Below are 26,134 nucleotides of genomic sequence, written 5' to 3' on the forward strand. Positions count from 1 at the left end.
TCTTCTAGCCAGTACTGCTGAAGAAGTGCACATGCCCAGAGATGTGGTGCCCTACTTGAAGGAGGGAGTTAACACACGCCAGGAGGTTCAGGGGTATGAGGTAGCTCCAGTGATGCACAGGGTCCCTGAGTTGGATTGGGGAACTGGCATGGGGAGTCATATTCCTACTGGTGGGAGGGACACTCTACTGACTCTAGGTGAGTGTGACAGGAAGAGGGGTTCCCCCCAGGTAGAAGTCCTGGTTATGGAGTGTGAAGACATCCCAGAAGAGTGTGGGTTGAGTGTCAGGAACAGTCAGGTACTGTCTCACTAGTCTCAGGAGGGTGATGTGGGGTGCTTTTTCAAAGCAGAGTCACTGGATGGTTGGGTGAAGGGTACTTTGGTTAATTCATGTGAGGGTCTGAAGGATGTAATTGCTGGAGAGCATATGTCTAGTCCTTATTTTCCAGAGCTATGCCAACACCAGGTGGAGTGTGAATTCTCTGACCCCAGGGAGCTTACAATGGAGGCAGACTTCTGGGTGAGTACCAGAGAGTCTGAAGAGGCAAGTTGGGGTGCTCCCGAGGGGAGTGGTCTAGGTATCTCCCAACCAGGTGTGGTAGGGAAGGGTTGCAGTGTCCCAGGTAGGTCCCAGTGTAGTGGGATGGGTGATAGACCCCATGTCCAGTCTCAGAGGAGAGGGAATGGGGATGGGTTGAGGCCCAATGTGCCCGATATCCGGTCCCAGGTCCTGGAGTGTTCCATGAGGGAACACCAGGAGGGGAGTCTAGCCTGTACCCTACTGCCTTCTGTTGAGGGAGACCCCACAGTGTCTGGAGAACTTGGAGGGGTGGCTGTAGCCAGCGTCCCACCAGTTCTGGTGTCTGGCAATACCACTCCTAGTGAGGGGGTGCACAAGTCCAGATAGAGGGTTGAGAGGGGGTTACGGATAGCAGTGGAGAAACTGGAGGGTCAGGGGTCAGCTCTGAGAGCAGAGCCCCCCAGGAATGACCTTGGTGAGACCATTTCTGGGTTGGGAGGGATCCAGATTCGTCAGATGGGCAGAGCTCAGGAGACCTGCCCCAGCCAGACTCCTGGGTGGCCCTTGGGGACGGTGTGCCCCTTGAGAGGGGTAAGTGTGCCCGCCTGGAAGTCCTGGTGCTCCATGCAATGGTTTAACCACAGGATGGTGACTCGGGGTTGAATGATCAGGTTCAGGCAGTAAACTCTGACCTGATGGGGGGTATGTGTGCTCCCAGGAAGTCCTGGTGCGCCAGGCAGTGGTTCAACCACAGTGTGGTGACTCTGGGTTGGATGACCAGGTTCAGAGGGTAAACTCTGACCTGGTGGGGGGTAGGTATGCCGCCCAGGAAGTCCTAGGTTGCCAGGCGGTGGTCCAGTCTGTAGGTACAGACCCTGGATTGGAAGGCCAGGTTCAGGGTGTCCCCCCTGAGCTGGAGGAAGGGGCTACTGCTAACAGTGCCCCTACCATGTTGTCTTCTGGGGGGGCACTCCTTGTTCAGGGGTGCAGGACCCCATAAGGGAGGGCAGGGAGAAGGAAGCCTCACCCCTGGCGCTGGTCCAACCTGAAGGTACAGAACCCAGGTTGGAGGACCAGTTGCAGGTTTACATCCCTGTACTGGTGGAAGAATTGTGCAGGACTGCTTCTACAAGCCCCCTGACAATTTTGGACTCTGGGGGTACTGCTCCTGCAGGGAGGGTACAGAGCCCCAGAGGGGAGGACCAGGGTTAGGTTGTCATCCCTGACCTGGTGGAAGAGAGAGTGGTCAAAGGGTGCCAGGCACTTGGGGCTACCGCCCTCCACTCTCCGCAGTCACAGTAGTTGGAGAGGCCTGAGGTCGGGCTCTCATCCCTGACAGTTGTCCAGGGCAACTGTGGCTTGCTGTCCTGGTGGACAGAGTTGCCCTGGGGGGGGGGTCGAGACTCACACCCCGGGGGTGGAGTGGGCAACCCCACTGTGTTGGCCCTGGTGGTGCTATCTGCCCATTGGGATACATCTGTGAGCGAAGTAAAGTTAGGTGCTGCACAGATGGTATCTGCAGATGTGGAGAAGGGTTCCCCATGGGTTAGCTTAGTGGGCCCTGAGAGTATGGACAGAGGGATCCAACTGGAGTCGAACTGGAACATGCCCCTGCTGTTGTGGGCCTGGGTCCTTGTTCTATCGCCTGAATCAGGGAAGTATATCAAGGTATTGATTGTTATCCCCTCGCTTTAGGCTGGTAGGGGGTTGTGTTGGACTTTTTTTGCTTATGCAGGGTTATCCCCAATCTTTTTGCCTCCTGCCTCCTATTTGTTTTGACCTGTTGCTGTTGGTTTTTTAACTCTGAGCACTTTACCACTGCTAACCAGTGATAAAGTGCATATGCTCTCTGTGTAAATTGTATTGGTAATTGGCTTATCCATGATTGGCATATGTGATTTATTAGTAAGTCCCTAGTACAGTGCACTAGAGGTGCCCAGGGCCGGTAAATCAAATGCTACTAGTGGGCCTGCAGCACTGGTGGTGCCACCCACATAAGTCGCTCTGTAATCATGTCTCTGCCACTGCAGTGTCTGTGTGTGCCGTTTTAACTGTAAATTCGACTTGGCAAGTGTACCCACTTGCCAGGCCTAAACCTTCCCTTTTCGTACATGTCAGACACCCCTAAGGTAGGCCCTAGGTAGTCCCAAGGGCTGGGTGCAGTGTATGGTTAAGGTAGGACATGTAGTAATGTGTTTTATATGTCCTGACAGTGAAATATTGCTAAAATTGTTTTTCACTATTGCAAGGCCTGTCCCTCTCATAGGTTAACATGGGGACTACCTTTAAATCTGATTAAAGTGTAGATTCCCTTTGGGAGTGGATGGACATGTGGAGTTTGGGGTCTCTGAGCTCACAATTTAAAAATACATCTTTTAGTAAAGTTGATTTTAAGATTGTGTGCTTGAAAATGCCACTTTTAGAAAGTGAGCATTTTCTTGCTTATACCATTTCTGTGACTCTGCCTGTTTGTGGATTCCCTGTCTGGGTCAGTGTGATAGTTGGGCTGGTTGCACCTCACACTAGACAGTGACACAAAGGGAGCTGGGGTGTAGCCTGCATATCCTGATGAGCCATCTGTGCTAGGAGGGAGGGGAGGAGTGGTCACTCACACCTGAAAGGGTTGTGCCTGCCCTCACACAATGCAGTCTCCAACCCCCTGGTGAGTGTCTGGAGCCTGGCCTGGGCAAGGCAGGATTTCACATTCCAAAGAGACTTTGCTTTGAAGTAGGCCTACTTCAAAGGAGAAATTGGGTATAAAAAGGGCACCCAAAGCCACAGACTTTAGAAACACTTCTGAAACCAAGAGGAACCTCTGCTTGGAGAAGAGCTGAATAGCTGAGGAAGAAGAGCTGCCCTGCCTGTGACTGTGCTTTGTGGAGCTATCCTGCAGTTGCTGCTTCTGCCAGAGTAAGAGGACAAAGACTGGACTTTGTGTGCCTTCCATCTTGAGAAGAAATCTCCAAGGGCTTGATCTAGAGCTTGCCTCCTGTTGTTTGAAGTCTCAGGGACAGCAAAGACTTCTCTCTGCCAGCACCTGTAGTCTCTGGAGAGACTCCTACTCTGCCCTGTGGTGCCCATCCAGTTCCTGGGACCCTGAAAGGAGAAGCTGGCCGCCTAAAGACAAGAAAATCCACACACAGCGCCGTGCGTGGAAAAGATTGACGCAAATCCGATCTGCGGCTAAAAAAAAGATGCGCCGCTGGCTCCGCAGCTGAGAAACGATGCTTGCAGGAAATGCGACCAAAGAATCGACGCACGGAGCAGGAGAAACGACGCACAGCATCGCTGACGGAGGCTGGGAGATCACAACCTGTGCTGCGGGACTTTCTGATCAACCTGCGGTTGGATTTTCGACTCACGTACCACCGTGCGGAGTTATTTTTGACGCACACCTCCCCGTGTGGGGTTATTTTTGACACGCACCAGGTACATTTTTACTCTAGCAGCGCTAGTGTGTGTTTAAAACTACTTAAAGACTCTTTTTGCATTTTTATTGACGACTTGTGTATTGTGGATTTTTGTCGTTTTGGTCTAGTTTTGTTTAGATAAATATTTCCTATTTTTCTAAACCTGTGTTGTGTCATTTTGTAGTGTTTTCATTAAGTTACTGTGTGTGTTGGTACAAATACTTCACACCTAGCACTCTGAAGTTAAGCCTACTGCTCTGCCAAGCTACCAAGGGGGTAAGCAGGGGTTAGCTGAGGGTGATTCTCTTTTATCCTGACTAGAGTGAGGGTCCTTGCTTGAACAGGGGGTAACCTGACTGTCAACCAAAGATCCCATTTCTAACACCCACAATCAATACTATAAACAAAATCTCACTCATATTGCCAAACCAATGCTCATATATTTAAAGCGCCTAGCATCTCTAACCTGCTTATCAAAATCAGCAATGATCTGTAAAGAATCAGAAAGCAGAAGTAACTTAGAAAACTTGCAGCAAAAATAAAAAATTGACAACTCTTCTTTCGGCAGTTCAATTTCACTTCCAGGAACCCTTCTTCCTTTTCAAAAATCTGTTAGCAGCTTGTCAAAATCAGGTTATAGAAGTCAAATCAGGTTATCAATGTCTTTTCAGGTTAATTTCAACAGTCTCTTTCTCAAAAATATTTTTCAGGTTGTTTCAACAGTTCAGTTCATCAATCTCCTTCACGTCACCTCAAAATATTGACTTGGAACTTCTCTATCAAAACAAAAAGACATAGGCGGTCATTCTGACTGCGGCGGGAGGCGGTCGCCGCCCGCCATGCGGTCACCGCCAAATGGCCGCTCCGCGGTCAGGAGACCGCGGATGCCATTCTGGCTTTCCCGCTGGGCCGACGGGCGACCGCCAAAAGGCCGCACGTCGGCCTAGCGGGAAAGCCCCTGCAACATAGAAGCCGGCTCCGAATGGAGCCGGCAGTGTTGCAGGGGTGCAACGGGTGCAGTAGCACCCGTCGTGATTTTCACTGTCTGCAAAGCAGACAGTGAAAATCTTCATGGGGCCCTGTTAGGGGGCCCCTGCACTGCCCATGCCAGTGGCAGGGGCAGTGCAGGGGCCCCCAGGGGCCCCACGACACCCGTTCCCGCCATCCTGGTTCTGGCGGTGTAAACCGCCAGAAACAGGCTGGCGGGAAGGGGGTCGGAATCCCCATGGCGGCGCTGATTTCCTGGGCCAGGCCTTTTCTGACTGCGGCTTTACCGCCGAGGTCAGAATGGCCCTGGAAGCACCGCCAGCCTGTTGGCGGTGCTTCCGTTGCCCTGCCAGGGTTGGAATGATGGGCATAAACTCTTGTTGCCATTTGTTTGTAGTTGCATACTCCCACTCAGGACCTGCGTATCTTCGACTTGCTATTTTCTTTCTTTTCCACTTTCGATCACCATTCAGCTCTCTTTCACTTAGTTTTTTTTTTCTCATAGTATCTACTTCTTCCTCTATCCTTGGTTCGACAACCACTTCTTTTCTTGTCTCCACTTGTGATTTTGGCCACTTATCTCCTTTCAATGTACCTTCTGTCAGTGTTCTCTTCAGGATTGAACTCAAATCCTTTTCTTTCTCTGTGGTGTTTTCTCTTGATAGACCTGAAACCGGTTAAGGAGGAGTCGGACCACCTTGACTTTGATCCAGCTCAACTCCTTCCCCTTCTGGGTCTGGCAATTGCCCTGTTTGTCTCTCGGAATCGTCTACTTCTGGGAGAGCCCCTACGTAGTAGGCTCTGCTGTTGCTTCAGTTGACAAAGGTTCTCCAGCACCCTCCTGGAGGTCTCCACCTTCGTCTCTTACAGGAGTGTTGGAATCGTCTTCCACGAGCTCAGGTTCAGCCTCAGTTCCTCCCTGCTCCTTTTCTGGTGCTGTAGTTTGTCTCACAGTTGTTGGTACTCTCAACAACGCTCCTTCATGATCCAGTGGACATGCCACTTTCTTTGTATGACTTACGTGAAACCAGTTTGGGGTTCCAGCACACTTCACAGCTGTCGTAGTTGTTAGGGCCACCTGGTACGGTCCCTTCCAACGAGGCTCCAAACACGTCTTTTGCACATGCTTTCGGACAAGAACCAAGTCTCTAGCTCTTAGTTTGTGCCCTGGATCATGGATCGGTGGCAGTGTGGTGGCCTCCACCTGCTGAGAGAAAGAGCAGACTACATCAGCCAGACCCTTGCAGTAATCCAACCCCATATCATCTGTAATGTTGACAAGTGCATTTGCTGGAACTGCTGGCCACCTCATTGCCTTGCCCCTGAGGATCTCATGGGGTGACAGTCCTGTCTTCCTGACAGGTGTGTTTCTCATTGACATCAACACCAAAGGCAATGCAAAGCAAAGGCAATGCATCAGGCCATTTCAAATTTGTAGGTGCAAATATTTTAACAATTCCTAACTTCAAAGTAACATTCATCTGCTCCTCTAGTCCTTATGCTTCAGGGTGGTAACTACAATGCAACTTCTGTTCAATATTCAATGCTGTACACAGTAGTTTAATCACATTGTTATTGAAGTGACTTCCCCTATCTGATTCTAAAGAGATCGGAACTCCGAAGTGCGGTATCAATTCCCTAAGCAGTAGTTTCACTACCGTGAGACTATCATTTCTCCGTGTATGGTATGCTCCAATCCAGTGACTAAAGATGCAAACAATCACCAACACATATCTCAAACCTCCACGCACAGGCATCTCAATAAAATCCATTTGCATTCTGCTGAATGGACCTCCTGCTCTTCCAATGTGACTCAAAGAACCTCTGTCCTTTTCCCACATTTAATTGCTGAAAACACAACAATGGCATATTGCTTCAGCGGCTTGTCTAAACTTAGGGTTGAACCAATCAATTTTGAAAAATACGAACCATGGCATCCCTCCCAATGTGTGCCTGACCATAATAGTACCTTGCCATCTGGGACAACAGGCTATTTGGTAAAACCAATTGACCCTCCTCAGATACCCAAAATTAATCTTGTCTTTGAACACATTTCATTTTACTCCATGAGCATTTCTCTTCCTTGTCGACATTACTCTGCAACGAATTTAACTCTTCCAAAGTGTCAATCACCTTTAAGTCATAACTCGTACATGAGGTGACTTCTTGAGGTAACAATTCTCACTTGTCTTTGAACGATATACAGTTCAATGCGCAAAACCTTGTGACATGATCCGCATATCCATTTCCCAAGGACATGTAGTCCTGTGACTTTAGATGTGCACTGCATTTTACCACAGCAATTTCTTCAGGTAGTTGAATCGCATATAACAATTGCTTTATTCTCTCACCATTTCTCACTGTGATCCAGTAGAGGTCTGGAAACCTCTCTGCGACCATAATTGACCAAAATCATGAACTATTCCGAATCCATATTGACTATCCGTATAGATAGTGACTTTCAATCGAGCAGAAACATGGCACGCTCTAAAAAGAGCAACCAATTCCACTACTTGAGCGGAATACACTCCTCGAAGCCAGGAAGCTTCCAAGGTACCTGTAATTGTGCACACAGCATATCCTGCTATTAGTGTCCCTGTGTTGTCTCTCAGACAAGAACCATCAATGAAAACAATTTGGTCATTCTCTTCCAATCAGGTTTCTCCAATGTCAGGTCTCGGTTTTGTGCACAACTAAGTTACCTCGTGACAATCATGTTCCACGTCTTCCTCTTTTTTGATTTCAGTAGTATCACTTGGAAGTAAAGTTGCCGGGTTCAGCATTGTACATCTTTTCAGTGTCACGTTTGGTGCTCCCAAAATACTCGTCTCATACCTAGTCAACCTAGCACCAGTCAAGTACTGTATTTTCGTCCTTGTCAGTAAAATCTCAATCGAGTGAGGGACCATTACAGTCAGGGGATATCCCATCACTACACCTTCACACTGTAAAAGACTCTGACCAACTGCGGCAACTGCATGCAAACAACCTGGTAAGGCAGCTGCAACTGGGTCCAAGGTAGAGGAAAATATGCTGCTGGGTGATGAGTACCTCCATGGGCCTGAGTCAAAACAGACAATTAACATGCATCACGCCCATGACAAAACAATGTGAAAGGCTTTGTGTAGTCAGGCATGCCCACTGCTGGAGCTCTGCACAAACTTTCTCTCAACTCAGTGAACGCACTCATTTCATCCTGATCTAACACTATGGGATCGGTGACATCCTGATGAGTCAACTTCTGCAATGGATTGGAAATCTCTGAAAAATTCAGGATCCATTGGCGAAAGTAGCCCACCATTCCAAGGAACATCCTGACATCTCTCTGTGTGGTTGGGGAACTTATATGCAGTATCACTGTAATCCTCTCTCTGGATATTTTCTCCGACCCATTCTCAATCTGGTGACCCAAATACTTTACTACGTCTGACAGTACTGAAATGTCAGTGGAGACGACATATGACCATATTTTCCCAAATGGTTCAAGAAGGCAATTGAGTCATACTTACACTCGTCCCTTTACTTAGACGCAATCAAAAAGTCATCAATGTACTATATCAGGGTCGATTGAAAAGGTAACTCTAATGACTCCAAATTATTTTCAAGATCTGGTTAAACAAAAAAGGTGATTCTGTGTAGCCTCGAAGAAGGCTCCACCAGCAGTAGACTCTATCCAGAAATTTGAAACAAAAGAGAAATTGAATATACCTCAAGAAGAGGCACAGAAAAGAACACTTGTGACAAATCAACAACTGTGAACTACTCTGCATCACATGGAATCTGAAACATTATCATGGCTGGATTGGGCACTACAGGACAATTCTTAAGCACAATCTCATTTATTTTTCTCAAATCCTGAACAATTTGAACCTTCCCACATGGCTTCTTCAACCCCATTATTGGTGAATTACATGGGCTGCTCAACACCTCCTTCAGAATTCCCTGCTTCACAAAATCTGCAATTATCTGAGCCACTTTCATCAGGACATCCTGTGTCTCGTTGTACTGTGGAAGCTGTGGGAAAACTGCATTCGGCTTTAAAGTAACCTTGATTGGTTCTACTCCTTTGATCAAACCCACTTCTTTCCCTGTCAAATCCCCACTTCTCTTGTACTGTTCCCTGAAAATCAGAATGAAGCTCTTTCACTTTGAACATCAGGAAAAACTCAATCAATGGGTACTCCTCATTTCTAGTTTCACACTCTGTTTCTGGGGCTGGGTCTTCCTCATCATCACTATTTGTCTGGATCTCAATTCCATCATCTGAGCAGGTAATCAAATACCTTTGTCTTACACAACCAGTCCCTCCGCAGTAGGGATACCGGACTTGAATCGCAGACTACAAACTTATGTTATCCCTAAAAATTGCCAACCTCAACTTGAACTGGGTCGGTAATCGGGTTTGTCAGATACTGATTTGCTACCCCCACAACCTGAACTGTTCTTCCTGAAAGGGGCAGATTGGGACCTCTGCACTTCTTACGGTAGAGCCTGTAGCTCCTGTGTCCACCAAGAACGAAACTCTGTGACCCATCACTTTTCCCATCACATAGGGTCCTCTCTGATCTACTTTTAAAGAAGTCACAAGCACACGTGGCTCCTCATCTGAACTGTCACTCATCCATTCACCATTTATTTCATTCTCACTGTGTAACGGAAATTGGTGCACTGTAATGTGTTGAGAAAGCATCATCTTTTGCTGCTCCATCGGGGCTTGAGGTATCTGCTACTTCATCGGCTGCAATTGAGACGCTTGGCATGGGGCATTTTCACCTGTTGTATGGGCCTAAAATGTTGCATCTGATTCACATTATTCTAGAAATTTGTATTAGGACCCCTTATCCTCGGTCATCTCACATTCTGAAAGGTATTGATGTTGTTACCTTGCTGAAAAACACACTCCTGCACCATCATCGGACACTCTCGCTTCCAGTGTCCCACGGCTTTGCAAATGTGGCATGGCAATAGCTTCTTTATTCCCTACACAGCATTATGAACTACCACAGTATTCAAATCTGGACCACAATTCATATTGCCTCCACGACCCCTACATCTCATCACAGGCTGAAACATGGCATTTCCTTGCTGCTGTGGTATCTGCTGCACAAAACTTCCTTGAACCTTCCCACATGGCTTCTTCAACCGCATTATTGGTGAATTACATGGGCTGCTCAACACCTCCTTCAAAATTCCCTGCTTCCCAAAATCTTGCACTCCTGTTTGAGCTACCTTAATCTGCATCACCATCGCATTCTCCTCCAACTTTTTCTGCTTTCACTCAATTTCATCACAACAATATTTTGCATATTGTAACACCTCATCAATCAGTTTTGCTTACCAGCAAATCAAATGACTCTTGATCATCTGACCTGTCTCAGGTCTCAATCCTTCCACAAATCTGAAGACAAAATGCAGCATGTCTTTTGGCTTAATTGCTTCCTTACCACTGTACTCCTTGAATGCCTTCAACAATCTCTCATGGTACGCGTGTATCGACTCCTTTACTTCCTGCACTGTCCTATCAATCCTCTGCCAATCAATATTCTTGGATGAGATCATTGTCTTCAGAAACTTGATCACCTTATGATAATATTTCTTTACCTCAGGAGATGGTACACCTGTAGTCTTATCTCTCTCCGGTTCACTTGTTGGCCAATCTACACCTCTCTTACACTCCACCCACAAGTCATCTGGAACCACTATTTCCAGTAAGGTGTTCAAGTCTTCCCACATTTTGTGAGCTTTACAAACTTGTCTGTCTGCTGATACGACTCTATTGGCTTCTCCCTCAGTTTTGGGTAAACATTCATAAATGACAGAATATCACTCCTACTCCAAGGAACGTGAACAAAATTTCCCCCTAGTATTTCTCTCATTGGTAAAATCTTCACCGGATCCTTGTCCTGTTGTACATTTTCAGTAACTTGTATTGAATCGCTTTTCCTCTTGTCTCTTTTCTTTACCCATCTGCCTTCCCACTTCTGTAAAGCTCCCCAAACCTAAGCACTCTGCAATAATTCTTTAAGGTGCACCTTCATTCCGGCTGACCTCATGTGTTCAAAATCCTTTGCCTCAAAGTCTAGTCTAAAACGTCTGTTCAAATGTTTTGTTTTCTCAATTTCTATGCCATGTTTTTCTGCCAAGTCTGCCAATCTGTGATGCACCTTGCACACCTCTCTTATAATCCTTGGGCATAAGTATCTCAACTCTGCTTCTGTGTAGGACTCTAATCTATTCACCCCCATTGTTCCCTCAACTAATTCACCTGCTTCCATGCTCAATCTGGCAACATTTATTTGCTCCTCACCCCCTAGAAGTATTCTGTGGAATATTCAGCTTGTCTAACCATTCAGTCAACTGCTGAGCTGTCAATCCCTGTAACAAAATGTTACTCACTTGAACTGGTGACACCTGCTGTACCACTGCACTCGGAGTCTGCAGGGTCAATAGCTTCAAGCCCTGATCTGTATTTTGTCCATTCATAGCATCTGGAAGTGCAACAAGTGGACTGAGATCTAACAATGATCTCCATCCATCAAAGGTCTGCCCCACTGAAGAGACTAACTGAACTTGTTCATTTGGTCCCCTCCTCATTAGACTCTGAGACATTGCTCCTTGTTCGCTCATAATTGGTTTCTTCTGTGTAAATAATGGTACAGCTGGACCAACAGTAATCAGCAGCGATATGGCATCTGGGGCTGCTCTGGCACCCGTACTCTGTGAGAGAGTAACTCCCATATTCAGATCAATAACCGGAGTCAGGTCTGACTGTGTCCCTGTCAATGGTGTAAATCTCAGCATTACCTGAAGCTGCACTTGGGGCAACAAGATCGGAGTTGGCTCAGTCTGGACCAGCATTGGTCTCGGAACCACTTGCTCCGTGGGCACCACTAAGTTTGAAGTCGTCTCTAGAATAGCCACATCAAGATAAATTCTCTGTATCTGTGCGACTGCATCTGTGACTGAACTAGTGGAGTAGTCAGCACATTAGGCTACCTTGCACCACACCCTGTGTCTGGTTAGCATTAACCTGTACCGACTCACTGTCCCCGTTGCCTGTGCCTGGGCTGTCGGATCAGCACTAGTACTCAGACCACTCTCATGCACTGTGTATGGTGGTGGTTGATCTCTCAATATCTGAGTAACAAGATCTTCAGCCTCTGAGTCCTCCTCTACTATGGAAGACCTTTTATTTTCCTTCCTCTCAGATGGACTTTTATGACTTTTTCTAGTTGCTTTCTTTCCTTCCGTCTCATCCTCCTGTGTAATAGCTGGAAACAACTTAACTCTCTGCAAAGTCTCTGCTCTCCATCTTTTCTGTTCCCAATCCCATCTTGCTTCTGCCCAAAAAAAATCTACCTTTATTATTCTTTTCTCGAATTTCAACTGCTGTTGCCGTCTAGCTACCAGCTCCCAAACTGCTAACACCTCAAACTGTGCTGGTCTCGGAAGGGGCTTCGATTCATAAAGCGCCATCTGCAATTTCTCCAAAGTCCTCAAATTAAACGTCCCATTCTCGGGAAACGCTAAGCTCCCATTTTTCTCTGTCAACTTGCAGCATCGCTTTAACCAAAGACATGGCGCAACACCTCTCTCCTCTATTACAATTAAAGCCGGTGTATTCTCTGGCGGTGTAGGCTCTCCTTCACTTACCCTAATGTACGTATCTCCCCTTCGGGCACTTTTCAACGCCTTGAGAAACTTAATCTTTTCTACTTTTTATTTGTTCAAAATCAAAACAGGAAATGACTTTAATCCCAAGATTCTTTTCACCCACGTTCTCAACCAATTGCCTCTCACAGACGGCTGCCAATCAGTGTGTGACCCTTCTCACTAACCAACCTATCCCAGCGCGGCTCCAATTACGTCACACTCACACGCACCACGGCTGACAAAGTCTTGCATCTCGCCCTTCTAGACTCCAATCCTCTCAAAACGAGTGCAAAAAATTGGGAGCACTAATCAAAACCCAAAAAAACAAAAACAAATCTGCTGGTTTACTACAGGAAGGTAATACAATCGCTTCAGAAATCTTACGGATTTTCACTGATGGCCCTTTCGTGGATGCAGCTGTTCCTCTTTCTCATTCTCCCAGATTCGCAAGCAAAATTTGACCCACAAATTTCACTCTCGACTGATCAATGGGTCGCCCACTTTAACTCACACATTGACTTGTTGACCACGCCTGAGGAACCTACTAAATCAGACAGATTACAACATATAACCAAGTGTCTCTTACACTTTTTAATATACTCCGGAGTCTTCGACCACCCAGGATCCGTACACCAACAACCATGTGGCCAATTTTTGAGCACAAAGCGTCACACACATGTGAAGTTCGACAACTTCCCTACTCTCATACTGCGGAGTACGCAAACTCCTACTACAACTTAATTTGGAGTACATAAACTCCCGAAATTCTCCCATATGTCTCAATTCACCTGCGATGTGTATAAGCTATGCAAGCGCAATCTATTCACTCACTCCATCACTAGAAGACCCAACGCCAAATCCACGAGGGGGCCACATGCCCACTGTTCAATCCTGGGGAGTTCAAAGCCACAGTCTCACAAGTCTCTCCAGTGGGTGGGTTGCCCACTTTTCAATCCTGGGGAGTGCAAAGCCACAGTCTCACAAGTTTCTCCAGTGGGTGGTTTGCCCACTGTTCAATCCTGGGGTGTGCAAAGCCACAGTCTCACAAGTCTCCACAGTGGGTGGGTTGCCCACTGTTCAATCCTGGGTAGTGCAAAGCCACAGTCTCACAAGTCGCTATAGTGGGGGGGTTGCCCACTGTTCAATCCTGGGGAGTGCAAAGCCACAGTCTCTCAAGTCTCTACAGTGGGTGGGTTGCCCATTGTTCAATCCTGGGGAGTGCAAAGCCACAGCCTCTCAAGTCTCTACAGTGGGTGGGTTGCCCACTGTTCAGTCCTGGGGAGTGCAAAGCCACAGTCTCACAAGTCTCTACAGTGGGTGGTTTTCCCACTGTTCAATCCTGGGGAGTGCAAAGCCACAGTCTCTCAAGTGAATGACAGTCTCCACTGGTTCTGGAGGGGGCCTTGTGCCCAGAGTGATTCATCCTGCTAATGTCAGAGGTAGTGGATGACAGTCTCCACTGGTTCTGGAGGGGGCTTTGTGCCAAGAGTGCTTCATCCTGCTAAGAGCAGAGGTAGTGGATGACAGTCTCCACTGGTTCTGGAGGGAGCTTTGTGCCCAGAGTGCTTCATCCTGCTAAGGACAGAGGTAGTGGATGTGATACTCCACTGGTTTTGGAGGGGGCTTTGTGCCCAGAGTGCTTCATCCTGCTAAGGACAGAGGTAGTGGAAGACAGTCTCCACTGGTTCTGGAGGGGGCTTTGTGTCCAGAGTGCTTCATCCTGCTAAGGGCAGAGGTAGTGGATGACAGTCTCCACTGGTAATGGAGGGGGCTTTGTGCCCAGAGTGCTTCATCCTGCTAAGGACAGAGGTAGTGGATGTGATACTCCACTGGTTTTGGAGAGGGCTTTGTGCCCAGAGTGCTTCATCCTGCTAAGGACAGAGGTAGTGGATGACAGTCTCCACTGGTTCTGGAGGGGGCTTTGTGCCCAGAGTGCTTCATCCTGCTAAGGACAGAGGTAGTGGATGACAGTCTCCACTGGTTCTGGAGTGGGCTTTGTGCCCAGAGTGTTTCATCCTGCTAAGGACAGAGGTAGTGGATGTGATATTCCACTGGTTCTGGAGGGGGCTTTGTGCCCAGAGTGCTTCATCCTGCTAAGGTCAGAGGTAGTGGATGTGATACTCCACTGGTTCTGGAGGGGGCTTTGCGCCCATAGTGCTTCTTCCTGCTAAGGACAGAGGTAGTGGATGACAGTCTCCACTGGTTCTGGAGGGGGCTTTGTGCCCAGAGTGCTTCATCCTGCTAAGGACAGAGGTAGTGGATGACAGTCTCCACTGGTTCTGGAGGGGGCATGGTGCCCAGAGTGTATCATTCACCCCGTGACGGACTCAGTTGTGTCACTGCTCTTGCCGCTCATGGGCCAGCGGTGCTTGAGACGGCGGTGCCCTGTCCAGCGGTGCTTGAGACGGCGGTGCCCTGTTCAGCGGTGCTTGAGACGGCGGTGCCCTGTTCAGCGGTGCTTGAGACGGCGGTGCCCTGTGCAGTGGTGCTTGAGACGGCGGTGCCCTGTTCAGCAGTGCTTGAGACGGTGGTGCCCTGTGCAGCAGTGCTTGAGACGGCGGTGCCCTGTTCAGCGGTGCTTTGGATGGTGGTGCCTTGTTCAGAGGTGCTTGAGATGGCGGTGCCCTGTGCAGCGGTGTTTGAGGCGGCGGTCTCCATTGCAGGGACTCAGCTGCTGGCGGTCCTTCATGGCCCAGCGGGGCTTTTGCTGGCGGTGGCCTCCTGGGCAGGTGGGCTTGTGCTGGCGGGCCTGTCCTGGGCATCTGGGCTTGTGCTGGCGGTCCTGTCCTGGGCAGCTGGGCTTGTGCTGGCGGTCCTGTCCTGGGCAGCTGGGCTTGAGCTGGCAGTCCTGTCCTGGGCAGCTGGGCTTGTGCTGGCGGTGCTGTCCTGGGCAGCTGGGCTTGTGCTGGCGGTCCTGTCTTGGGCAGCTGGGCTTGTGCTGGCGGTGGCCTCCTGGGCAGCAGGGATGATGGCGGTCTTCTCCACCGTGGTGCTCTTCCCAGACTTTCCTGGTTTCTTGTGGCCCTTCCCCACCTTGGAGGGTGTCACAGCTGAATCCACACTCTCACCGGGACCCCTGGGATGGCTTTGGTGACTGGAGTCTTCCCCTCTCCCGCCGGGCACTGGCCAACTTCTGATGCTTCACAGGTGGGGGACTGTCTGTGCTGTGGCTCCGTGCCACACTGGCTGCCCTGGTGGCCGGTGGACTCCAGATTCCAGTGACTACAGGCACCACTGCTCCCGGAGATGTTGTGGCTGAGGTGCTAGTTCAGGACCTAGGAGACGGACGGGGTGGGGGAGGTGTGGGAAAGAGGTCAAGGTTGGACAGTAAAAGTTTTTTTTACACACTGGGACGGGTAGCTGGAGGGGGTTTGGGAGTGGAGGAAGAGGTGGTGGTTGTAGGAGGTGTTCGTTTGCTGACTTTGGGTGAAGGTACATGCGCTGGAGGCTGTCGTGAGGTGCATGGCTGTTGGGTGGGTGTGTGCCTGCGTTTGTGTATCTTGGGAGGGGGCGTCACAGACACACTGGGAGAGGACACAGGGGACGTGTGAATGGTACTGGGGGTGGTGACTGCACGTGAGCGGGGTGTGTTGGTGGGTGTCCTGGAGAGGGACGTATTGGTTGTAGAGGTAGTACATGCAGGTGTGAGTGTAGACGAGACTGGGAGGGAGGGGGGAGACAAGGAGGAGGGGGACACAGTGGAGGCAGTGGATGTTGGTGTGTCTGTATGTGTGTGATGCTTGCGTGAGTGCCTGTGGGATGTGTGGTGCTTATGTTTGCCTGAGCTTCCCTTGTGTGTTGAGGTGTGTGCATGCTTGTCTGTAGGTGTGCTTGGGATAGGCTGAGGTACAGGGGATTGGGTCAGGGTGGAGGAAGTTGGAAGGGGAGGCTAGAGACAGGGACAATGTCTGCCATCAGTGCTGAGGCCAGAGTCTGAAAAGCTTGCTGAAGGGCCACCTGACCAGAATGAATGCCCTCCAGGAATGAATTTGTTTGCTGCAACTGCCTTTCTACACCCTGGATGCCATTCAAAATGGTAGACTGCCCAACAGTGAGGGACCTGAAGAGGTCAATGGCCTCCTCACTGAGGGCAGCAGGGGTGACTGGGGCAGGGCCTGAAGTGCCTGGGGCGAAGGTGATGCCCACCCTCCCGGGTGAGGGGGCACGGGGCGAAGGCTGAGGGGCTGCTGGGAGGGCGGTGCTGGAAGGGGGGGTGGCGGCTGTATCTGTAGATGGGGGGGCACAGATGTTGCCACCACCACAAGGGAGCTCCCATCAGAGGACGAGTCCGTGTCACTGGTCTCAGCTCCTGTCCCCGCCGTGAGCTCCCCTCGCCCTCTGTCCCACTGGTGAAGTCCAAGTCCGTAGTGTGGCCCTCCATGACCATTTGGGATGCAGACCCCTGGTGCTCTGGTGCCACTGCTCCTCCGCCTGATGATGCTAATGCACACGAGAACAGGGAGACCACAAAAAGGGGGGGAATGACAGAAGAAAGACATGTTGAGTGCATGCATTACCACTACCGTTGGCGGACACAACAGACACAGAAGCCCCCTGCACTACGCCGCGCTATTGGGCTCCACTGTTCAATTCCTGGGAAATGCCTACAATGCTATGGAAGACATCTGCACACATAGATGACATAGGGGCATGACTAGGTGTACTTGGCACTCTACAGAGGTGGGGTGTGGTGCCACATGGCCTGCCTTACGGAGGCACCTTGCCTACGGAACTCGCCCTGGCCTAGGGAAACCCACAGCCCACCTCCCCCACACAGACCCCTCCACTGCACGCAAAGTCAGCAGAATAAGAGTGTACTCACCCCCTTGTGTCTGCTTTGATGCCCTCAAGTGCCCATCCAACTCCGGTTAGGCCACCGCCAGGATCCTGAACATCAGGAGGGTCATGGTGCGACGGGCACCCATCCCACGTTGGGAGGCCATCCCCAGTAGAGCCTCCGCCGTCTTCTTGCTCCAGCGGTGAATGTCCTCCCATCTTTTCCGGCAGTGGGTGCTCTGTCTGCGGTAGACCCCCAGCGTCCCGACGTCCTTGCCGATGGCACGCCAAATATGTTTTTTCTGGTGGGCGCTGACCTACATGAAATGTACAGGGGGAAGAGTAAGTTATTACCAACTGCACCATCAAAGTGATTGGCCCCCATCCCTACCCTTCCCCTGTGGCACTTGCATTCACCGTCATTTCATGCACGCTGCACTCTCCCCTCTTCTTACTTACATCCAGCCCTCTCCACACAGACATAGCCCATACAGCATGCTCCCAGTGTACTTACCTGTTTGTCTGGAGGACCGTAGAGTAGCGTGTACTGGAGGAGGACCCCATCCACGAGTTTCTCCAACTCCTCCGATGTGAAGGCAGGGGCCCTTTCCCCAGACACTCAAGCCATTTTCTCTTCCAGACCGAGGTCACAGCAGCACTTGCAGTGTAGGTCCTCAGGTATCGAGTGATTGAACAGATAGAAAATGGCGGTCACGTCCGCGGCAGTGCGTACCATCACCGCCGGCGTACATCGTCATTGGCTCCTGGGACCCATAGGGTCCAATGCTAAACAATGCAGCATTGTGCCACGGTCTTCGACCGCCTACCGCAATGGTGTACAACGCCAGTGCAGTTACCTCACATCCCATTGTTCCACTTTAGAGGTCAGGCAGCCGCCATTTCAGGGGCCCACATGGATTAATTTTCAACTGCGTCACACATATCTAGGCCTAGACTCAACACACATGCAGGCCATCTTTTGTGTATAAATGGTGTTCTGTGTAAACTGTGGGTATCTACCTCTGAGTTGTTTGACTCTGTGCTCGCTGTTGTCCTTCATAGGCACCGTCCGCTGGGACATGTGAGGAGATGGCGGCATCCTCCGGTGTACCGACCGTTGGTGGACCTGTCGACAATGGAGGAGCGACATGTGATTATCACATACAGGCATGACCGTGCCACAATCCAGGAACTGTGTACCCAGTTGGAGCCAGACCTGATGTCAGCAATCCGCCATCCCACAGGAATCCCCCCTCAAGTGCAGGTGCTGTCAGTGCTCCAATTCCTTGCAAGTAGGTCATTTCAAACAACAGTGGCCATAGCATCAGGGATGTCCCAGCCTATGTTTCCCAACGTGTTGTCCAGAGTGTTGTCTGCCCTTCTGAAACACATGCAGAGCTACATCGTTTTCCCTCAGGTGGAGGATTTGCCTACAGTGAAAGGTGATTTCTATGCCCTGGGACATATCGCCAACATCATAGGTGCCATTGATAGGACCCATGTGGCTTTGGTCCCCCCCCACAGGAGTGAACAGGTGTACAGAAACAGGAAGAGTTATCATTCAATGAATGTACAGATGGTATGTTTGGCCGACCAGTACATCTCCCATGTGAATGTCATGTTCCCTGTCTCAGTGCATGACGCCTACATCCTGTGGAATAGCAGCATCCCTTATGTGATGGGGCAACTCCAGAGGCACCGTGTGTGGCTATAAGGTGAGCACCTGGGAGCAAGACAGTGGAAATGGTAGTCTGGGTCTGGGGATATCCCTACAGGTTAGTGCGTGTCTAACAGTTGTCCCTCGCCATTTGCAGGTGACTCTGGTTACCCCAACCTGTCATGGCTTCTGACCCCAGGGAGGAATCCCAGGACATGGGCAGAGGAACGCTACAATGAGGCCCATGGGCGAATTAGGAGGGTGATAGAGCGGACCTTCGGCCTCCTGAAGGCCAGGTTCCAGTGCCTCCATATGACAGGTGGATCCCCATTCTACTCACCAAAGAAGGTGTGCCAGATCATCGTGGCCTGCTGTATGCTTCACAACTTGGCTTTGCAACGACAGGTGCCTTCTGCAGGAGGATGGTCCAGATGGCGGTGTTGTGGCAGCTGTGGAGCCTGTGGACAGTGAAAACGAGGAAGCAGAAGAAGAAGACATGAACATCAGGGACTTTGATCCAGCAATATTTCCAGTGAGACACAGGTAAGAGTACAGACCTGCCTACAACATGTACTTTAACACTACTACCTCTCTACTGTCTTTCCTTTTCACCCAGTGTGTTGGCACTGAGTTGTCACTTTCCTTTACGATTTCACAGATGTGGGTCCCACTGTGTGACATCTGCTTAGATTCCTCATGGACTAGAGCTGTGTGACATAGGTATGTTGACGTTACAATTGTAAGAGCATTTTGTCACTGTATTTGCTAATACACTATTTTGAAATCACAGACAGACTCCAGATTGTCTTGTGCCTTACGTATGGCAGAATCCAGTCTATTAGTCTCACAGGTGCATTGCCCATATGGGCATAGGAAGTGGAGCTGGGGCAGTTTAAGTATGGACAGGGTGACAAAGTGGGACAGTAGGATGACAATCAGGGTGGTCTCATTTCTTGGCGGGGGTCTTGGCATCGTGCTCTGTCTTTGTCCTGGATCTCAGGGACCGTTAGCGAGGTGGTTCTCTCTCTGCTGGGGGGTGAGGTGCTGGTGGTCCTGTGGCAGGGCGTCCTGTCCACTAGCACCTGCGGAGGTGGTGGGCAGTTCATCGTCCATGCTAGTGTCTGGGGCCCCTTGTAGTGCCACAGTGTCCCTCCTGGTGTTGACGAGTTCCTTCAGCACCCCTATGATGGTGCCCAGGGTGGAGCTGATGGTTCTGAGTTCCTCCCTGAAGCCCATATACTGTTCCTCCTGCAGGCGCTGGGTCTCCTGAAACATGGCCAGTACCGTTGCCATTGTCTTCTGGGAGTGGTGGTAGGCTTCCATGATGGAGGAGAGGGCCTCGTGGAAAGTGGGTTCCCTTGGCCTGTCCCCCCCCTGTCGCACAGCAGCCCTCCCATTTCCCCTGTGTTCCTGGGCCTCCGTCCCCTGGACCGTGTGCCCACTGCCACTGCACCCAGGTCCCTGTTGTTGTTGGGGTGGTGGGTTAGCCTGGGTTCCCTGAAGTGGTGGACACACTGCTGATTGACGTGTCCTGGGGACGGAGGTATGGGCCCGCTGGGTGGGTGCTGTGCTGGTGTTTCCAGAGGGGGGAAACTCTGTAGTGGCCTGTGACTGTGTGAGGGGAACCAACTTTCCAGAGGTCCCCGATGATCCGGGCTGGTCATCTAGATCCAGTTGGACAGAGGTGCTGTCATCACTGTGGGCCTCTTCTGTTGGTGGTGTGGACATGTGTGGACCCTCCTGTCCGGTGACATTGGGTAGGGGTCCTGCAGGGGTATAAAAGGATGTTTATTACATCTGTGTGTGCCATGGTGTGCAATGAGTCGATGACCGTGTACCCCAGTGCTTGCATTCCTGTGTGGGACCTTGTGTGATGATGGTTTAGGGGGTTGTATGGGTATGTGCAGTGGGCATGCTTTGGTGATGGGTGTCCATTCTTTGTTGTTCCATGCAGGGCTTGGTGTTAGGATGCGTGGTTTGTGATGTAGGGACATTTGTGAGGAGTTATAGTGATGGGGTGAGGGTGAGGGTATGTGCTGGCATGCAGGTAGGGTGGGGGATGTAATAGTTAAGATTTGACTTACCAGACTCCATTCCTCCACCTACTCCTGCGAGGCTCTCAGGATGCAGAATCGCCAAGACCTGCTCCTCCCATGTTGTTAATTGTGGGGGAGGAGGTGGGGGTCCGCCGCCAGTCCGCTGAACCACCAGGTGGTGTTGTGAGACCATGGAACGCACCTTCCCCCGTAGGTCGTTCCACCTCTTCCTGATGTCCTCCCGATTTCTTGGGTGCTGTCCCACTGCGTTGACCCTGTCCACTATTCTTCGCCATAGCTCCATCTTCCTTACAATGGAGGTGTGCCGCACCTGTGATTCCGAATAGCTGTGTCTCTACCCGGACGATTTCCTCCACCATGACCCTGAGCTCCTCCTCCGAGAACCTGGGGTGTCTTTGCCTTGCCATGGGGTGGTGTAGGTGATGTGTGGGGTGAGTGTGTGTTGATAAGTGTGCTGATATTTTGTGGTGTGTTGTGTGAGGTGCGTGGAAGTTCTGTGGGTGATGGTGTTGTGTTCCTGTGGATGCAGTTGTTCTTGCGGGTGCTGTCTCCCTCTGGCCTTCTTTGGGAATTTTTGGTAGTAGGGGTTTGTGGGTGATGTGGGTGTGTGTTTTATATTGTATTGGGTGTTTGGGAGTGGTGTGTGTATGTGTATCACGTGTGTGTATTTCGAATTGTCCAATGTGACTATGTTTTGTAAATGTGTGTGTATTTTGAGCGCGGCGGTGTGTACCGCCAATGGAATACCGTGGTTGAATGACCGTTGCGTGGATTCGTGGGTCGGGATAGTGTGGGCGTATTTCTGTTGATGTGAAGGTGGAGGTTTTGTTATCGCCAGTTTATCACTGACCTTTGGTGTGGCGGACTTGTGTGGGTGTCTGAATTTTGGCAGATTCCGAACTGTGGGTCATAATAGCTGTGGTGGAATTCCGCGGCATCGGCGGTGTGTTGGCGGTCTTCGGCACGGCAGTAAGCGGCTTTTACTGCCAATGTTGTAATGAGGGCCATAATCATTTCATTAAAAAGTTCTATTTAAGACAGCTGCTTCAGCACACCCATGTGTGTTGCGTGGGAACACCAACTGAAATGCCCATGGTACGCCTTCCTGACGCATTGTATGCCAATGCAGTGACTTGCACTGCATTGCCTTACACCATATCTACAGGGTCATGAAAGGCCTCCACTGTGGTGGCACACATGGCTTGTAAATATGCATGTTAGAGTGTTTACATTAGTGATCATTTCAGGTCCCAAATTGTTTGTAAAAATCCTCCATTTGAAAGGCAGATAAAAAGGCACACCAGCAAATACGTTTTACTTGCTAATGCTTTGTAATAAAAATGTTATTCTTTGTAACATGAATGCTGGTCCCCAGTAAAAAACACTTTTGTCTTGTTCATAATATATGTTTTCAGTTTTGGAATGCCACTACAGATCTGGAACTTCACTTTCAGAATGCCTAAATGTCTTTTACCCTCTCCTAAATCTGGCTCAGAATTTTTTATTTTCCACTCTATGAACAAGCGTCTCAAAAGCGACTCTACCTTCTACCAATGCATATCCTAAAGAGATGAAATGCTGACTATATTAAATGTATGAATAAATCAGCACAAGATTTCTACCATGCAAGGAGAGATATTTTTCACTCCTCCCATGGTGAATGTTCAATATATTTTGCTTCTTAGTTCTTTAACATTATTAGTTATATTGCAAGTAGTAGAAATGAGTTTGCATTTCGAGGAGCTTCTGTTACCATTTAGTAAGAATAAATCTAATTCCTAGAGATTTTTATCTGGTACAATAGCACAGTCAGTCAATGCCATTTTCCTTAATATGTTCACAGTGATGGAATTTCCGTGCATATCTGAAAAGTTAAGTGCTTGATTGCAGGTAAAATGGCAAATCTGTAATCAGTCACTGCAGTGGCCTCGTCAGCTACATGTTGGGATTCTAGGTCATAATCATGACTGAACTCTGTGACATAGAAACATAATGAATGCATGACCCGCTCCAAGATGCAAGACTAGTTCATTTTGGCTAAGGTCATGTTGGAGCAGATATGCTAATATGAGAATATTCTAATGATTTGCATAAAAATACTAATGAGAAAATTTACAAATAAAACTAATAATTGAAAATAACGTGTAATGTGCAAAATGTGCCCACGGGGAGTCGCCACTATATATGTTAACTGAACTAAAATAATGTGAAAACTGTATTAATATGCCATAACTGATGATATAATCTACGTTTTATGATGCTTCGTATTCTTAACGTAGCTGAAGTAGAGGCCTGGTCGGCGTTGGGCCTTGCTTGCTTAAACGTGGAGACGCGATGAGCTGCCGAGGACTGGAACTGGAGAAAAGGACCTTGAACTGTACAGAGTTCAGATGAGCTCTGCAAAAAAAAATTGCAATGTACCAGTGGACAGGAGACGATCAGAACAAACTGATACAATTATGTGTAGAGTAGGCTAAATGTACTTTCCCAGGACTTGAACAATGGAAGCTCTGACTAAAAGACTGAGGGCAACAATTTTGTTACCTGAAGAGCCGGATGATGTTCTTATAACAGAAGGACCAATCATATTAATGGAACTTGATGCTTGAAGCAACGCAAACAAGTGGTAAACAAAAACTATAGGTTAGAATCATAACCCCAGATAAGGTTGACCAATTAGCAATTTGTGGGACGGACAAAGAGACCCTAATAAAAAGTAATGACAAGGGGAGAGAGCAGAGAGCGGAAAGGCGGAAGTTGATGACGTCGGGAGACGCTGTCCGAAGTGCTGATAATTGGGCTTACTCTCTGTGAGCCTGATACTTGCTGATGACTGATGACCTGGAGACGAAGACTGACTCGTTGCTGATCTGTCTTGGATAGGTAGCTATAATAATGAGACTGGCAAACGTGCTTTTTCTCCTAGGTACCAACTGCACTGTTTTAAATGTTTTTCTCTTTAGATAGATTTGTCCAAATTACAGATTTTTGCTTTTATTTAAATTGTTTTCCCATGAAGACCCACATGCTGGTGCTAATTTGTGGTTAGATAGGTTGACAAAGGCTGACTTAATGGTGACAGTAAACGGACTGACTTGCATTGCTGAATTATTCAAAAAGTTGAAGAATTTGCTGACTTATGTTGATGTTTGTTTTGCTATCAATGGCTTTTTATTGATTAATGGCTTATGATGCTAATAAAGTTTGATTAACATTAAAGTTGAATAAAGGTTTTGATTAGAATTGTAACTAATAGGGAATAAAAATGATTAACGTTTGATATGAGTGATGGTATTTTCTTATTAGATAGGGCTCTTTATGGGTGTTTACTTATTGATTGCATGTATATTGTTGATCCATTGGTTACCACTTGACTAGGATACTCCATGCAATCCAAAAGGTTCATCGACCTATACGCGTCCCCTTGTAAGTTTACTTATAAGGACAAGGCAAACTAGCACTGCCAAGGGAATATAAAACCGGAAGAATATATCATATGACATTCACAGTAGTACTCCTTGGATCTTACACCTGGTCACACTTTCTAGGTGTGCCAATGTAACTGCTTGTGAATTGAATGGAGAGTAAAAGACAGGTGTTAATCTCCTCAGAGCAAATCTAAATACAGAGCAACAGAGTGATACAATAGAAGGGGGTACACAGTGAGCTCAGATATGACTGGCTTACAAATGGGAATAGTTCTGTCTGTTGGCATCTCTGAAGGCAGTAAATGTAAGAGCACTCTCCAGGGTAAGGTTTTATTTGAAGAAGAGGATCCTCAGCCTCATTCTAAAGCAGGAGGTGGAGATGGTTAGTAAGACACCTTTATCTTGCAACTGCCCTTTTGGGGTTTCATCATTACATTATATTTTAATTCCTGTCTGTTTGGTTAAGCTGCTCTCAGCGTTTCCTGCAGCCTTTTATTGATTTGCAGATGAACACCTTGATCCAGTATTTCCCATTCCTTTTCTCCTACTTGTCATAGTAAGTTGTACTTCTTAAGCATTTTGTTTTCTTTTCGTGTCCTTTTTAGTATGACATGCTCAGGAATACAATAGGATTCTGGTGGTATGATTTGTTGTGTGCTTGTGCTTTTCTGTCAATATTTAATGTTCTCCGTGGCAGGACAACTATTGCATGTCTGAAATGTGTTGCAATTTTTTCATGTTACTGCTAACAAGGCATTAGCTATGGATGTGTCCTCTGAGCCATGAGAATTCCTGTCTATTAATTTTTTTCAGTTTTTGATCAGTCTGTTCTGCTTATGACATACATATCTGTAAGACAGTGGGTTACTGGTGGGGGGTGGAACCGTACTGAAGCAGGAACTACGGTCCTTGAAAGGGCCAAGTCACAAACAAAACCCTAAATTAACTTGCGCTCAGCCCTCAAATAGTTGGTACAGAGCAGTCAGACTTTACTCAGAAGCATTGTATAAGTATTTGTGTAACACTTCAAACAGTCACACTGTGGAAACACACCACATAAAGGATCCGACACCAGATTGAAAAAATAGAGTAGATTATATTAAACAAAACAAGACCAAAATGACAAAAATCCACTCAGTAAAACTTTCTATATACATTTTTAAAGAATAAATGAAAATAGCGCCAAGAAACACAAGGCACCGTCTGTGGGTATCTGGTCACATTATACCAGGACAAAGTCACAGATACAGGCCAATTGTGATGGAGTGTGGGCCGACTACAGGGACCCAGCTGGGCTTGTTGAGTAGTAGTACCTAGTACCCCGGTTGCAAATAGTTGAAGAGTACGGGGTCAAAGAAGTGCTGCTCAGCCAAGGCAATGGGTTAGTTTCAAGGAGCTGCGAGGCTGCAAAGCAAGGTCCTGCATCATCATTGACGATCCCATTGAGGCAAGACTTGCGGTGCGAGTGCCTGTCAGGGATGTTTTACGCAGCAGTGTTTCTGATGGAGGTGGCAGGCTGCGATGCAAAGTCCTTGCTTTGTGAAAGTCCACACAGCAGAGATGATTCATCAGTTCTGCCTTGGTTTGCACTGTGCAGCAGAGGAGATGCATTGGTTCTGCTGGATTCCCAGATGGGCTAGCAGTAT

Source organism: Pleurodeles waltl, chromosome 4_2, assembly GCF_031143425.1.
Source record: "Pleurodeles waltl isolate 20211129_DDA chromosome 4_2, aPleWal1.hap1.20221129, whole genome shotgun sequence".
Classification (NCBI taxonomy): domain Eukaryota; kingdom Metazoa; phylum Chordata; class Amphibia; order Caudata; family Salamandridae; genus Pleurodeles; species Pleurodeles waltl.